Below are 13,604 nucleotides of genomic sequence, written 5' to 3' on the forward strand. Positions count from 1 at the left end.
TGGTGTCTACCACTGTCCAGGAATCCGTGCTGTCAGGAGATAGATATACCATCATATATACGTATGTGTAGATACGTTATGTCAAAGACAAAATTTAACAAAACTGGGACCAGAAGAAGAGAAAGGATATAAATACAAGGTGAACTGTTCTTAAGGATCTACTGATCACCAGTATTGCTGGCAGAAGGAGATGCCCGCACACACCTTTCCTTATTATTCTCATCTATACAGTAGGCCAAGATGTTTTTCTGCTGGTCATCTTTTCAGTATTGCCACCTATTCTAAAGTGTGAATAAATGACAACCTGCCCACTGACAACTAAATGGAAACAGCTATGAATTTTATGCTTAAGTTTCTGTGTTTTTACAGAAAAACAAATAGTTTGCCCCGTTAACTAGATAAAACTTCTAAAACAGCTTTTACGCTTACAACACAAGCTACACACAAGCTAACAAGCTACACACATATACATGCCCGCTCCAGTATACTGATCTTCCAGGGTTACAGTAACATTCTATGTCAGTAAATCGTGAAAAGATGATGTAAAACTAACTGTGCCTAAATAAACCAATGAGCACTCTTACCTCAATAATCCTGACATTAATTATTCCAAAGCCCTGGTGCTTCATCCAGAGCAACAGCACCTAAAATTAACACTTTCCTCTGCCTGTGTAGCTATGTATTCCATCCATGTCCTTGCCATTCATGCCACATTCACTGCAATGCTCCTCTCTCTGGTACAGCCACACCAGTTTTGTTACCACCCCACCATCTTACACTCCTGCAGACACCTACTTGACTCTCTGCATTGGCCATAGCATCCCTTGTGTACACCTCTGTTGGCTTCCGCTTCCCCTGCTCATCCTATTTTTAAAGGCTCATCTCCAGACCTTCTCCTAAGATGCTACCATCTTAAGCGTGAACTCCCATGCAATACAGCAAACTCCCACTACTCTGAAAACAAATCTAGACCCGTGGTGCCAGAGAGGGACAGTTTCTCATGAGGGCAACAAGGCACATTTTGACCTGATGTCAACTGAGACTGAAAAGATTTCAAGGCAACGCTGTTTTAACACAGGGCAGGGAAGATCAAATTAAGCACTGAGATAACAGAATTAATTGCTGGGTCTACAGCAATAGTGTTTTCACCTGATGTGTAAGAGCATGTTTGTTCAAAGCATGCTAGAACTCCAGCATTTTTAAAACTTGGATTTCACTTCCATATTTTGCAGGAACACAACTTCTGCTCAATAAACATTATTTGGATAAGCACTACTGAATATGCAGCACCAGGTAGGTATTTTATCATTTATTTGCAAGTATCATGCATTTTATAATAAATTAGCATAACAGTTCAGCAGCAGAGTCAAAATTTGTACCCAAGCATCCTAATTACCAGGATTCTTTCTATATTCCAACTCTAATGTGTTATCTCATTTGCTCATTAGTATGTAGTATACATGCATTACTAAAAGCACACAAAAATGAAATTATCATAAATATATAACTACAGTTACATTTTTATTAGGTTTACAGAAATTTGAAAGCAAGCTGAACTATTAAAAGCAAACCTTACACATAAAATTGTAATAAATTGTGTATCAAGTTTATTGTCCGAAATACTCCAAAAAGTTCTAAAATGAGGGATTATTTTTTTATGTAAACACTAGTAATAACTGTCTGTTCTTTGTCTACAAGAACTAGAGATTATTATCTGAAATAATAATTTGAGTATACTGTAACATGGCTCCTAGGCATCAAAAAAATATAAAGCCATTTATTAGCTATTAATAGAGCCAGATTAATTTGATATTATTAAGTCACAGTTTAATCTACTGTACAGTTTTATGAATTTGTTTAACTTGCTCTGTTGTGGTCAATTTTGAAAAGTAAACTTTTAACCAAACAGTATTAAGACCCTTACTCCTAAAGCACACCAAGACAGAGAAGAACACATACAGAGGATTGCTTAGTACACGTGCACTTGCACGTATTCTTGTGTGGAGATTCGGTAAGGTAAGATTTTCTTTATTTGTACATTTTTTTATTTCCCCATAAGCAGTGAGAATCAAGACAGATGGCCAACCAACATACAAAATGTGAAAATCATGCTCCACAAGTGCAAATGCAGTAAAACTTACAAGTCCACACCTATGGACTTCCTTCCCTGGAGAAACTCTCCATGATCTTCAGTGGGACAGATTTGGGGGGGGGGGGGGGGGGAAAGCCTCCCCCCCAAAAAAAAAAGTTTTCACAGTTTTAATAGGCTTTATAGAACTGGACCAAGTGTAATTCAGGAGAAAAACCTGTGTGTACCCTAGCCTCCCATGCAGAAGTCCTCCCTATGAGCTATGGTTGGTTACAGTTGCTTGCAGCCACACACGCCCATGATGTGGAAAGCATGGCAGCCCACAGCCTGACCTGCCAGCTTGCTGCTGTCTCTAACATAAGTTTTTCCTGGAGGATGCAGGTATTATCCTGCTGGTGATTCCAAGCAAGACAGAAAATAGCGCTTCTGGGTCTTCTGAACTCTTGCCGTTTACCTGGGGTGTTTTAGAAGAACGCCTTCCATCTCCAGAAGATGTTTTCATACCTTCTATGTGCGTTCTAAATTACTTGCCTGATGGCAAACATCTCAGGCACAGAGAACCACAAAGGCACTCCTTTTTATGAAGTTAAGAACCACATTACATTATTTTTAGTAATTAAAGTTCCTAGTTTCTGAAGGCATTACAATGTGCTCCAGGTTTAATAAATTGACCACATTGTTGGAACATGAGATTCACTAGAGAAAGAAAAACAAATACTCTGATTGCAATAATGCAAAGGAAAGTGATTTCACATTCATGTCACTCAATAGTATAAAGACCAATTTTCAGATCTTCTGGGGTTATTTTGATTCTTTGAAGATATTCTGCAACACCTGAAGGAGAAAGCAAGCCTTACAGGCATCTGCACGGGGCCACAGTTTGGCTCCAGTCAATGTGCTTTCCTTGTCTGTGAAAGTATAGCCCACGCTATATATCTGTACACTGCACTGAAAAATTCTTTAAAATTACTGTTCCTCACATTCAGCTATACACGGATTCAGGCCAAGAGACCTGAATCATCTCCTTTTAACCCAAAGGGTTATTCAGTTCTTGGGAATTCTGACAACTGACCACATACCCCAGTTCACTGCGGCCATTCTAATTCTTTATCTGAGCTCCATCTCCACTAGCCATTTTGAGGGACCAAAAAACAGACTCAGTTTTCAAGTATCCCTTCCTTTTAGGCAGCCAAATGTCATATTAATGCTTTTAAACTGCAGGACTGCACAAGGAACTTGCACTCACCTGATTATCTACCATGAACTTCAAAGCTTTCTCTGTCACTGCTTTACCAGGAGAAAGCGATATCCCGTGAGACCTGCATTTTAGTTCCTAGATCACAGTGGATTTATTCAAACCAAGTATTGTATATTAGTCTGGTCTTATCGTCTTTTAAATTGGCAAGCAGGAAAATCTGGTATGAGTAACGTATTTTAATCTTGTGGTGCATTAATTATTTTTTGCTATTATTTTAAAGAAAGTTTTAGTCTCACTGGTAACTATTCTGTTCTGTCTTATTATTAGCTCCAGCTTTCGCACTATGCTTGGCATGTCTTTTTGCTAACCAGAAAAACATATTTAAATAATGTCCATACACGCTTATTTAAGCAATTATGTACTTAAACAAATATTTATTCAGTTCTTAAATTTAACATGCTTATTACGTTAGAAAAATGGTAAACAGAACACTTCTTTCTTTCTTACCAGATCATTTTTTAAATTCACAATTACTGCTCATTTATAGCTGAAGGAATTTGACTCCTTTTAAAAGGGGTCTTCATTAGTTAAAGAAACCACTTTAAAATAAACTTGATCCACATTCAAAATATCCTTATTAAACAAAGCAAGCAATAGCTTCAAGAAACGAAGCTCCTAGTTCTAAGATTCCGACAGATGCTGGAGACACAAACAGGAGGAGAGAATTAAGTTTTTCCTCAATTATTCATTTAGTAAAAAACCTTTAAGCCATTTCCAAGCACCATCTATAGAAAAAAAAAATTCCTCTCAACTCATGTAGCTTATAACCATTCCCATCTCTGTGTTGCTGTCCCTATGAAAGTAACAGGCACATGTTTATATGTGTACACAATATATCTACCAATCTGTATGCATTCATGGTCATAGATTTTATGCTGTTGCTTATCTGAGCTCAATTCTTTCTGTACACAGCATATCTGAATTAAGCTACAGTCCTTTAAACTAAACAACACTAATTTACTTCTGTGACCAGTTCTTCTTCATCTGCCTTTGAATTCCTCAGTGTCAGATACAATGCTTTTCAGGACAAACTGTCACCTGCATTTACACACACATAGTTTTTAACAGAAATTCATGAGGGTTTCAATATTGGCAGCAGAAGGCGTTCAGTCCCTGCTCCCCCCACCTTCCCCAATGCAAGTAACACTCTTAACGGACTGGTCATCCTCCTTCTACTTTATTTCGGTGGTATCTAGCAGGTACTAGCTAGTACCCTTATCTCCTGCCTTCTCTGCCAGGACAGTAACTCAGAAGCATTTAAGATCATTTGCTTTTGAGCACTCAGTGATTCAGAAATACATAATACTGCTCTTGATATAGAGTACCACTTTCCCTCCCCTTCTACCCATTCAATTATGTCTAAATAGGTTATAACCATTTATTTTAACATTCCAATCCTGTGAACTTTCCCACTAGATTTCAAGTAATACTAAGTAGATGAAATTTATAATCGTAGACGAGAAATTTCAGCTCCTCTTGTTTATTACCCTGGCTGCCAGCATTAGAGCATAGGCAATTAAAATAGGGTCGGGTTTTCTTCTTCCCTCCTGTCACATCTGTGTACCTTGATCACTTTTGTTCACAAAGCCATGATTTAGATTTCAACGTGTGCTTACATGTTTCTGTTACGTTACCTTCCACCCCCATTGTCCCAGCTCAGCTCTTCCACCCACCCGAGCCAAAGTATCCCCCAGCAAATCGCCTCTCCGGCTGCTGGAGGGAGCCTAGACAAAGGACATGCTTCTCTTCCCTTCACAGATGATAACCAGCTCCTCCAACAGCCTTCTACGCTGAATTATTCACCCTACCAGCAGGTCACTTTCAGGATCTTTGTTTCTGTTCTGCTTATCGGCAAGGAAGGCTTTTTGAGCACGTCAACTGGATAAAGAGGCTTTTAAAAAGCTTCTGCCTCCTGGCAACTAGCATCAAAACCCTACCCTACTAATGTGATTTCTTCCACCATAGCTGACTGACAGGACAGCCAAAATGTGGCTGGGGGCAGGAGAAGGGGCAGTACGAGGGCATAGGTTTCTGTCACTAAAAGGTGGGTTTTCTTCTATCTCATGGGAAGTTCTGAGACTTGGGAATGTCCCTTTGTCATTATCTTCTGGGAGTCTCAGCAGCCTCAAGAGTGTGAGTCATACTTTCCTTAGGTCAGAAAAAGTCCATCTAGGTGTATTTTCTGGCCAGTGGGGCAATTCAAGCATCACAGCTCCAAAGTCCTCCAATCCCACAGCATGGATTTAGTCCACTTATTTCTGCTACCTTGAAATTTCTGAAATATTCTATCATTTTGTTCTAGACCTAGAAGAAAATAAAGTACTACCTCAATATGCAGCATGGTTTCAAGAAGTATCATATTCTAAATTAGTGGACACTGTAGGGTGTCCAAAGGTATGACAAGGAGTCAAGCCCAGGAGAAGACTCTAAACTGCAGTGGTCAGTCATGTACCATCACCAGCTTCGTTCAGGAGAAAGATTATCTTTTTCTTTCTCTCTCTCTCTCTCTCTCTTTTTTTTTTTTTTAGGAGTTGCATTTGCACACTTATTTTCACATGGTAACTCTTCTATCAATAATTACCAAAACATACCTCCATCCAAATGACTGCTGAATCAAGATGTACTTTTTTGTAATACAGGTCCAGATTTTTCCACAGCCCTACTGTCACTGCGTTTACCTGAACTGCTTCACAACCAGAAGGGACACCTCTGAGACAGATGGGCTCACAGCCACTGCAGTTTCCCACTAAATAACTCCGTGACGGGGCAGGTCACCTCAGGAAGGGCAGAGAGCCTCTCCTGCTGCCTGTGAAGGGAGTTCCCCCGCCGAATGGGAAGCCTCCTGCGCCTCCTGTTGGAAATGCAGCTGGAAGGGCAAAATCGACACGAATAGCACAACCTTAGGCAAATTTCACTAAAAGTCATGTAAACCAATGGGAGAGCTAATGGCTAGTGGTGCTGTTCCTGAGCACAAACAGGGTTGAAAAGGGAGCCCCCCAGCAATGCCGTTTGCTCCCCAGAAAGGAGAGCAAACACAAGACTGACGAAGCATCCATAATGCCTCTAGCCAGCACAGTGTTTCGGCTTTCATTATTCACTTATTTTTCCATGAGCAAATATAGTGTAACTAACAATATTAATGTAGCAATAAGGGCAAACATGTACACCTCTGCCTAAGCTGACAAATATATTTACAAGGCTCATTTCACCTGCAGCTAAACAGATAAAGTTGCCCCAAGACAGGGAATCTTAAGGAAAAAGAGACGAGAAAAATCCCTCTAGGCACCTGCACACAAGCATACTGCTGTATGTTGCTTGCCCCAGTAAACACACTGACTTCAACCGCAGGAAAAATTATGGGACAAGAGTGAATTCACGCCCTTTCAAAGGGCCCTATCGCCCAATTCATTCTACATTGTTCTGCACAATTGGGATTTTCACAGCATATCACATTCTGGTGTCTGAATATCTCAATTTCCAAAACAAGATGTTAACAGTGTAGATAAAGAACTCCAGCAAGCACACAAAAACAAGACTACACTTTTTCAAACACTATTCAAATATCAGCTACAATCTCTCACCGAGTGTATGAAAATAACCAAGAAAAGGCATCTCTAAGGAAATTATTAAATCTTAGTATTCTTACTGCATCCTTTAAGTAAGCCATTCACAGTATTTGTTTTCAATTCTAATTTGACATACTCCATTCCACGTACATTACTAGATGAACTACTGAAAGCAACACAGGGAGAATAAATATTGCACTCCAAAAACAAAGGCAGCGTGGCAATAAAAACGTGCAGATTTATGTTAGATTCACTGCAAAAATATCTCCAGTCTAATCACAAACTGTTATAGCATCCTCAATATTTCCCACTGTTTTAGTCATCCTTTAACGGGGGAGCAAAAATAAAATGAGAAAAGACGTGATTCAAAATGGAAGTTCAGTAATTATTTACAACCCAGTATGTAATCAGCGAAATGACTGGCGAAGTTCTTAGTACATCAGCTCAGATGTATGTAAGCAAGGCATTCCTTCCCTGTGGCAGGCGGCCCCATGTCAAGCAGCTATGTGCTAGAACTTGTCCTGTGCTACCTGTTCAAAGGGAACTGTGCAAGACTATTTCAAGCTCTGACAGATACCACTTTGTGCAAAAACATCCACAGGAGTATTACAAAAAAAAGACTGCACTGATGTTTCAGCAACCCCTGTGTCAAGAAAGGTGCTCTCCTGCATTTTTATTGACACGAAGGAAGTGGATGATCATTCCTTGTACAATCAGCGCTAGCACTGTCGATACTGCTTCTCTGCTAGTTCCCTGCTCCTTTCCATGCCTTTTGCCACACTATCATTTAAGACTTTGCACCTCCCTTTTTCAGAGATGCTATTGAAAATGCCAAATACTTGGTGAAATTTTGCATCTCTGAGACAGTAAAAAGTACTCAATAAAAACACAATACAATTAAAATAATAATTTAAAGAAAAAAAAGCTATCATTTGCAGTATTTCATTACTACAGGATTAACAAGTGCCAAAGTGTGTTGCCCTTTCTCTCAGCAAGTATTTATAAAAATCTTCAGGACACTTAAATGTATTATGTGGAAATATTCAGGACTCAGTCATTCCTGCCTACGGCTGGAAGTGAAATATGTAAGATCTGGTCCACGTATAAAAAAATATTTTTCAAGTAAAAACATGTTTTCTCCACTAAGCAGAACACTGCATGCATCATGCATCTTTCCACATTCGTATAAAAAACAGCCTTACAACCAGGTTTCATAACAATGACTGAATTTCATCCTCTGGGCTAAAAACTTCAAAACAAACAAACAAACAAACAAAAAAAAACCCCAGCTTTACAGAAAGCAGAAGTTTCAGAGTTCCTGCAAACAAATCTAAAGCAACTCCAGTAAAAACACAGCAACTCACACGTACACAGGGTTCTGATATTTAGTGAGGTTTTTATTCTGCTATACAGGATCTTAATGCATGCCAAGAATAGGAACATATTTTTATATAGTTATATATGTGAAGACAAAAATGGGATGCCAAAACACAAGAGAAAGAAGAAAGAAAAGCCTACACCCAATACACCCAAAGTATATCTGATCTTTTCCTGGATATTCTTCAATTACTTTATGTGGTTATGTTCCTCTTGTAACCCCTGCGTTATAGGCCTAAAGCAATATTAGAAAACATTATTTTTCTTGTAATGTATAGAATCGAAAAAGAAAGGCCAAGTACCCACATGGTCTTGGCATTTACTGAATCTACGCTTCACCATTTGCTGCAAGACTGCAAATTTACTCAGGTCATAAAACTTAATCTTCAATTTGAGAAGGATACATGGGATTTCTCACAGCATCACCTCAGAGGACTGAAAACCCACCTGCTTTCTCTCCAACATTAGGTATGATTTTTTTTCCTTGGTGAACACAAGGTCTAAAGTATCATTTTCTGCAGAACTTAAGGTTCATTTTAGAAATAATAGTTTCCTCTCTAGGACAACTTTCCAAACATAAAAGGGCCATAAATCTATTAAGTACACACTTCCCAAATCTGCAGGGGGATATCTTGGCCTCTGATTTTCTTCAGTTTCGCCAACCAGCAATAAAATGAAACCAATGAATAACACAAAACCAGTCAATTTGCATGCATCCTTTTAAATACTCTCCAGTACGGTGTAAGAGTCAAAACACGTGCCAATTATCAGTGCTGCCAGCTGGGAAAGTTAGGAGGGACAGCAGAGGCAAGCAGTGGAGTTACTCAGAAGGGGCAGGAGGAGCTCAAAGCAGAGGTCCTTGCTGAGCACCCCTGCCTGCTTCCTCTGTGCACAGGCTCAATCTGTTCTTGGCATGGACTCTTACATATTTGTTTTTACTGAGCACCACTTGCACAGCATGAAACAGTTCAGAGAGAGACAGACAATCCTATGAAAAGAACAAGGCGGTTTTGCTAGTCTGTCCTGTAAAACATGTATTTGCCAACATGGCCTGTAAAACACACGTACGTACATAGACTCAAAATAACTAATGTCACTTCTATAATTAAAACATCTTCCCTAAGTGGCTATATAAACCTTATTTAGTTTGATTGGACTCTTGTCTCAAAAGACCAGTTATATTACCGTTTGCCAAGAAACACGTAGAAATCTCTTCATCGCTGTTCTGTGAAACAAACTAATAGCAAGTATAATTTGTCCCTTTGACATATATACCAATGCCAAAGTCAATCACTTTCCAAAAGGTGTATTTGAATATAAGATTCAAATATGCTTTCTAATATTGTCCAGTGACTAAATCGTTTATTACCTATTATGTGTCTTGTTCTTAACACACAAATGCAAAAAGCATTATTAAGAAACAACATTCAGAAAAGGAAGAAAAGGATGGAGAGTACAAAGAAATAAAACAGACACTTATTATCTCCTTGCTCCTCTTCCCCACCCCCCAAAGACATTATAAGATTCAGAGATCAAATAGTTTTCAGCAGCGATGCAAGCATTTAACACATTTGTTCTATTTTAGGCAAAGAAATGAGTAAGAAGCACAAGTACCAGAGAAGCACCCAAAAATGGGGTCACACAAGGTAGAAGAATAAAAGCCTACAAAAATTAAATTAACTGTAGCTTTAAGTTATTCCTTAAGTTCTTAAATCTTTCTTTCATCAGTCTTGAAAAAGCAACAACACACCAAACGCTTTAAGTATTTACATTAGGACCTTTATATGTCCCCAGTTAGTACAGTTATAAGGAGCAATGCAATATATAAAGAAACATGAGTTTTAGAAAAAATTACCTACAGAGAATGTTAATAGTCTTAAACATATTTAAGATTTTTTTTTTTTTTTTTAAGATTTTGTAACTCATCTACTCCCACAAAAGTCTTCATGTTTTAGGTGATAAAACATACAAAACTGAAGCAGGTCTCTGAGGAAGGTTTGATTATACTGCATGGGACCTATGTAATTTAAGACTGCCTACATTGAAAAAAGTGTGGCAAGTGCATTAGATTTTTTGCAGTACTTACTAAGCTACTGTAAAACTGATTTTTACATAAATTTTGCTGAAACTAAATCTAACATAAATCTTAGTTTAAAAAAAAAAAAGCTGCTGGTAGCAACAGTAGCCTAATCTTGACCTACTAAAATATCAGATACCTCTTGAAAGGCCTATTGTTCCAAGAAGAAAGCTACCTGACTGTCCCAGGGTCAAAGTGAAGGGTACTGACCTGTCTCGTTCTGAAATTCTCTTCAACTGACTTAGAGGGCTGCTTCCACCTATGCTGCCATCAACTAAAGACAAGTCACCCAATGCCAACAGCGTGGCCCCCCAAGTGAAATCATAGCTCCACTGAAGCCACTGCAAATTTCCCCACTGATTTCAGGCAGGTTTCACCTTATCTTCAGCCCTATTTTCAGCTGTGGGAAACACACTCCCTATGTTTTTAAAAAAGCAAACTCCATTGCCTCCCTTGCTTCCTCTGAGTAAGTTCAAATTTACAGACAATTGATAGTATCTTCTGAGAAACTTATACCAAGACTTCAAGAAAAATGCTGAGTTGCCCCCCAGGGACGTTACAGAAAGTACAGTTAAAAAAACCTTAACATGCATGCGCATGATGGGTCTGGATGTCATTTCAGTAGTTTGGAGTGCCAATTATTCTTTGATGAATATTATTAACAAAAAACTACTATGACTATAATATTAGGAGTAACAGTTAATTATTCCTTACGTACACTTTAAAACCCTCCTGGCACAGTCATTATATGGCAGCTGTTGAATAAAGTAATGCAGCAGTCTTTTCTTAAAGCAAGATGCTTATTTTATTTCAAATGTAAATAAACTCATGTCTCCTGGTGCCATGTAAAATAAGCTGTTCATAAGTAAATGATTTTGTATCTTCCTAGTGAAGCAGCAAACAGCCCTCTGTTCTCCACTTCTGATCACCAAAATCTATTTCCTACCTAACTCCGCAATAGACTGACAGCTAATACTGCTAGCAAACCAAGTTCTCAACAACAAAATAACTGCTGCTTCCTTAACAGCAACCTTTTTCAGAACAGCAACACATTGGGTTTGCATATTTTCCTCTCACATGCCCCCACTTCCAAGCAGAATAACAAATGTGATTACAGCTATTAAATATTCCAACTGAAGTACAATCATTTAGCAGTAACGAAAATATATTTTATTTGGCAGAGTATGTTGATGATTCTTACACACTTTCTATACAAATGTAGACTGCCATTTACTCCAGGATGGATGTAAAAATTAGCATTTACTGAACATCAGTACACAGTAATTGAACAGAAAGAAATGTCAACCCTGTCTCGTTTCCAAGCTTTCCCTCGCCAGCTGAAGGATCAGTTCTTTTTCCTTTTCGACCTGCATTTTTTCCACACAGTTTCAAAGAAATCATAGAAGCTACCGAAATGTTTCTATTTACCATAATAATGCAATTCCGCCACTTTAGGGATTTTCTTCAGTAAACAATCTCAGATGACCAGCATTAAGATCAAGAGCTAAGCTACCATAAAGACCCCAAACTTATGTCAAATTTGATTCCGTGATTATCTATAATCTGTGCTCACCTCCCTCTATAGAGTAAATTACACTCAATAGAAGGGATAATTCTAAGGAGACAATACAACATAAAGCCTTATCCTGCCATGAACTAAAGCAGCAGCCTTTTTTTCAATTTAGTCAATGAGGCTTAGTATACCCAAAAGAAAGAACCATGCTAAACATTTTCCTACAGTCTGCACAAGCACAGTATTTAGCATTTTCCTAAATCTGAAATTTAAAAAACCCATTTCTTTACATGACAAAGAGCAGCAACTTTTCTTTGCAATTATTAACACTTGACCACCAAAAGATCCTTTCTTAAAGATGACCTTACAAGGAGGACAAATAGCCGTGACTTCACATCCTTTTTTTCTGATTCATAAAAGGAAGAATTCAAAATTTACACTCTTCAGGAAGTAATTCTTTACTTATTTTATTTATGGGTTTTTTTTGCTGGAAGTTTATAGCAGTTCAACAGGATGGCAACTACATAATTCAAATAAAATTTTCCTGAGGAAATATTTTAATTCAAAGTATTTACAGGTTTTTAAGAGAAGAGGAATTTGGAAAAAGATTAATCTTTAAGAGTTTCAACCTTTCTGCCTTCCAGGAATTACTAAGAAGGTTGATGATCTACTAATGAGAGCTTCAAATAAATGCCCAGGAACAAAGCAAAATGAAATAAACTAAAACAATCAGAGAAAACCCCAAAATAAAACACACACACCCCAAAAAAAAAGGGGGGGGGAAGAACACCCCCACCCCCCCACCCACGCCCCACAAAAAAAAACCAAGGCAAAACATAAAAATCTGGAAAAATGTACTTCTGAAGCACACGCTGATCAAAGCTTCACACTCCCTTTTTATGTGTGTGTATGAAATGCATCTATCAATCTTTATGAAAAAACAACCCATATCTCAATGTTTTGTCCTCTGCTGGTTGCTTTTGAGATTCAATCACATTGACTAATTCTCTGTTCTTGCAAAATAAATAGGCTAAGAAATGAAAACCCTGCTTATTTTCTATGTCTGCGCCCTTAACCAATTCTAACATCAACTGTGCTAAAAGCTGCTTAGGAGCACAAAAAACTACAATCTATTCAATATTTTCTAGCTGGTGAGGGCAATTATACACATAGAAGACAACAAACATTTCACTTAACTAGTATTCACTGTAGGCACGCACCACATTTTAAGTTAATGGTTCATAGCAAAACATGACAGTAAGCCTCACTTTCTTGGCATACTTCAATCTTCTATAATTAAAATTATTTCAGAAAGTAAAACACACAACCAGCCACACAGTAGTAAACACACTTGTGTTTGCTAGCTTTAAACCTCTACCTGCCAAGCCAACAGCCAATTGATTTCCTTGGCGTAAATTCGACGTTTCCAATCTGGCACATTACCCAATACGAGCACTGTAAACCCTTTCCTAAATGAGGTAATCACATTGGTGCTGCTATAGTTCTGGTTGACTTGCAGTTTCCATTACAATAAACCCAGAGGTTTTACTACTTCTCTGCCCCTTTAAAAAAAGTTAATCCAAGTTGAAACCTGCCACATAAGACTTTAAACAGGGGGAAAAAAAAGGAAAAAGCCACAAATCCAGCATATTTTCCTTAATCCTGAAAATAATACATTAAAAAAGGGAAAATGTTTCTCTGAATATTTACAGTTCCACTCTTAA

The 13,604-nt window shown here is 38.2% G+C and overlaps 1 protein-coding gene across 15 annotated transcripts in view; it reads right to left on the reverse strand.

Moving 5' to 3' along the window:
• Window positions 1-13,604, reverse strand: part of ARID1B (AT-rich interaction domain 1B) — a 336,807-nt gene that overhangs the window by 283,318 nt on the left and 39,885 nt on the right. The gene's annotated exons all lie outside the window — the stretch shown is intronic.

Source organism: Phalacrocorax aristotelis, chromosome 3 (assembly GCF_949628215.1).
Source record: "Phalacrocorax aristotelis chromosome 3, bGulAri2.1, whole genome shotgun sequence".
NCBI classification, from domain to species: domain Eukaryota; kingdom Metazoa; phylum Chordata; class Aves; order Suliformes; family Phalacrocoracidae; genus Phalacrocorax; species Phalacrocorax aristotelis.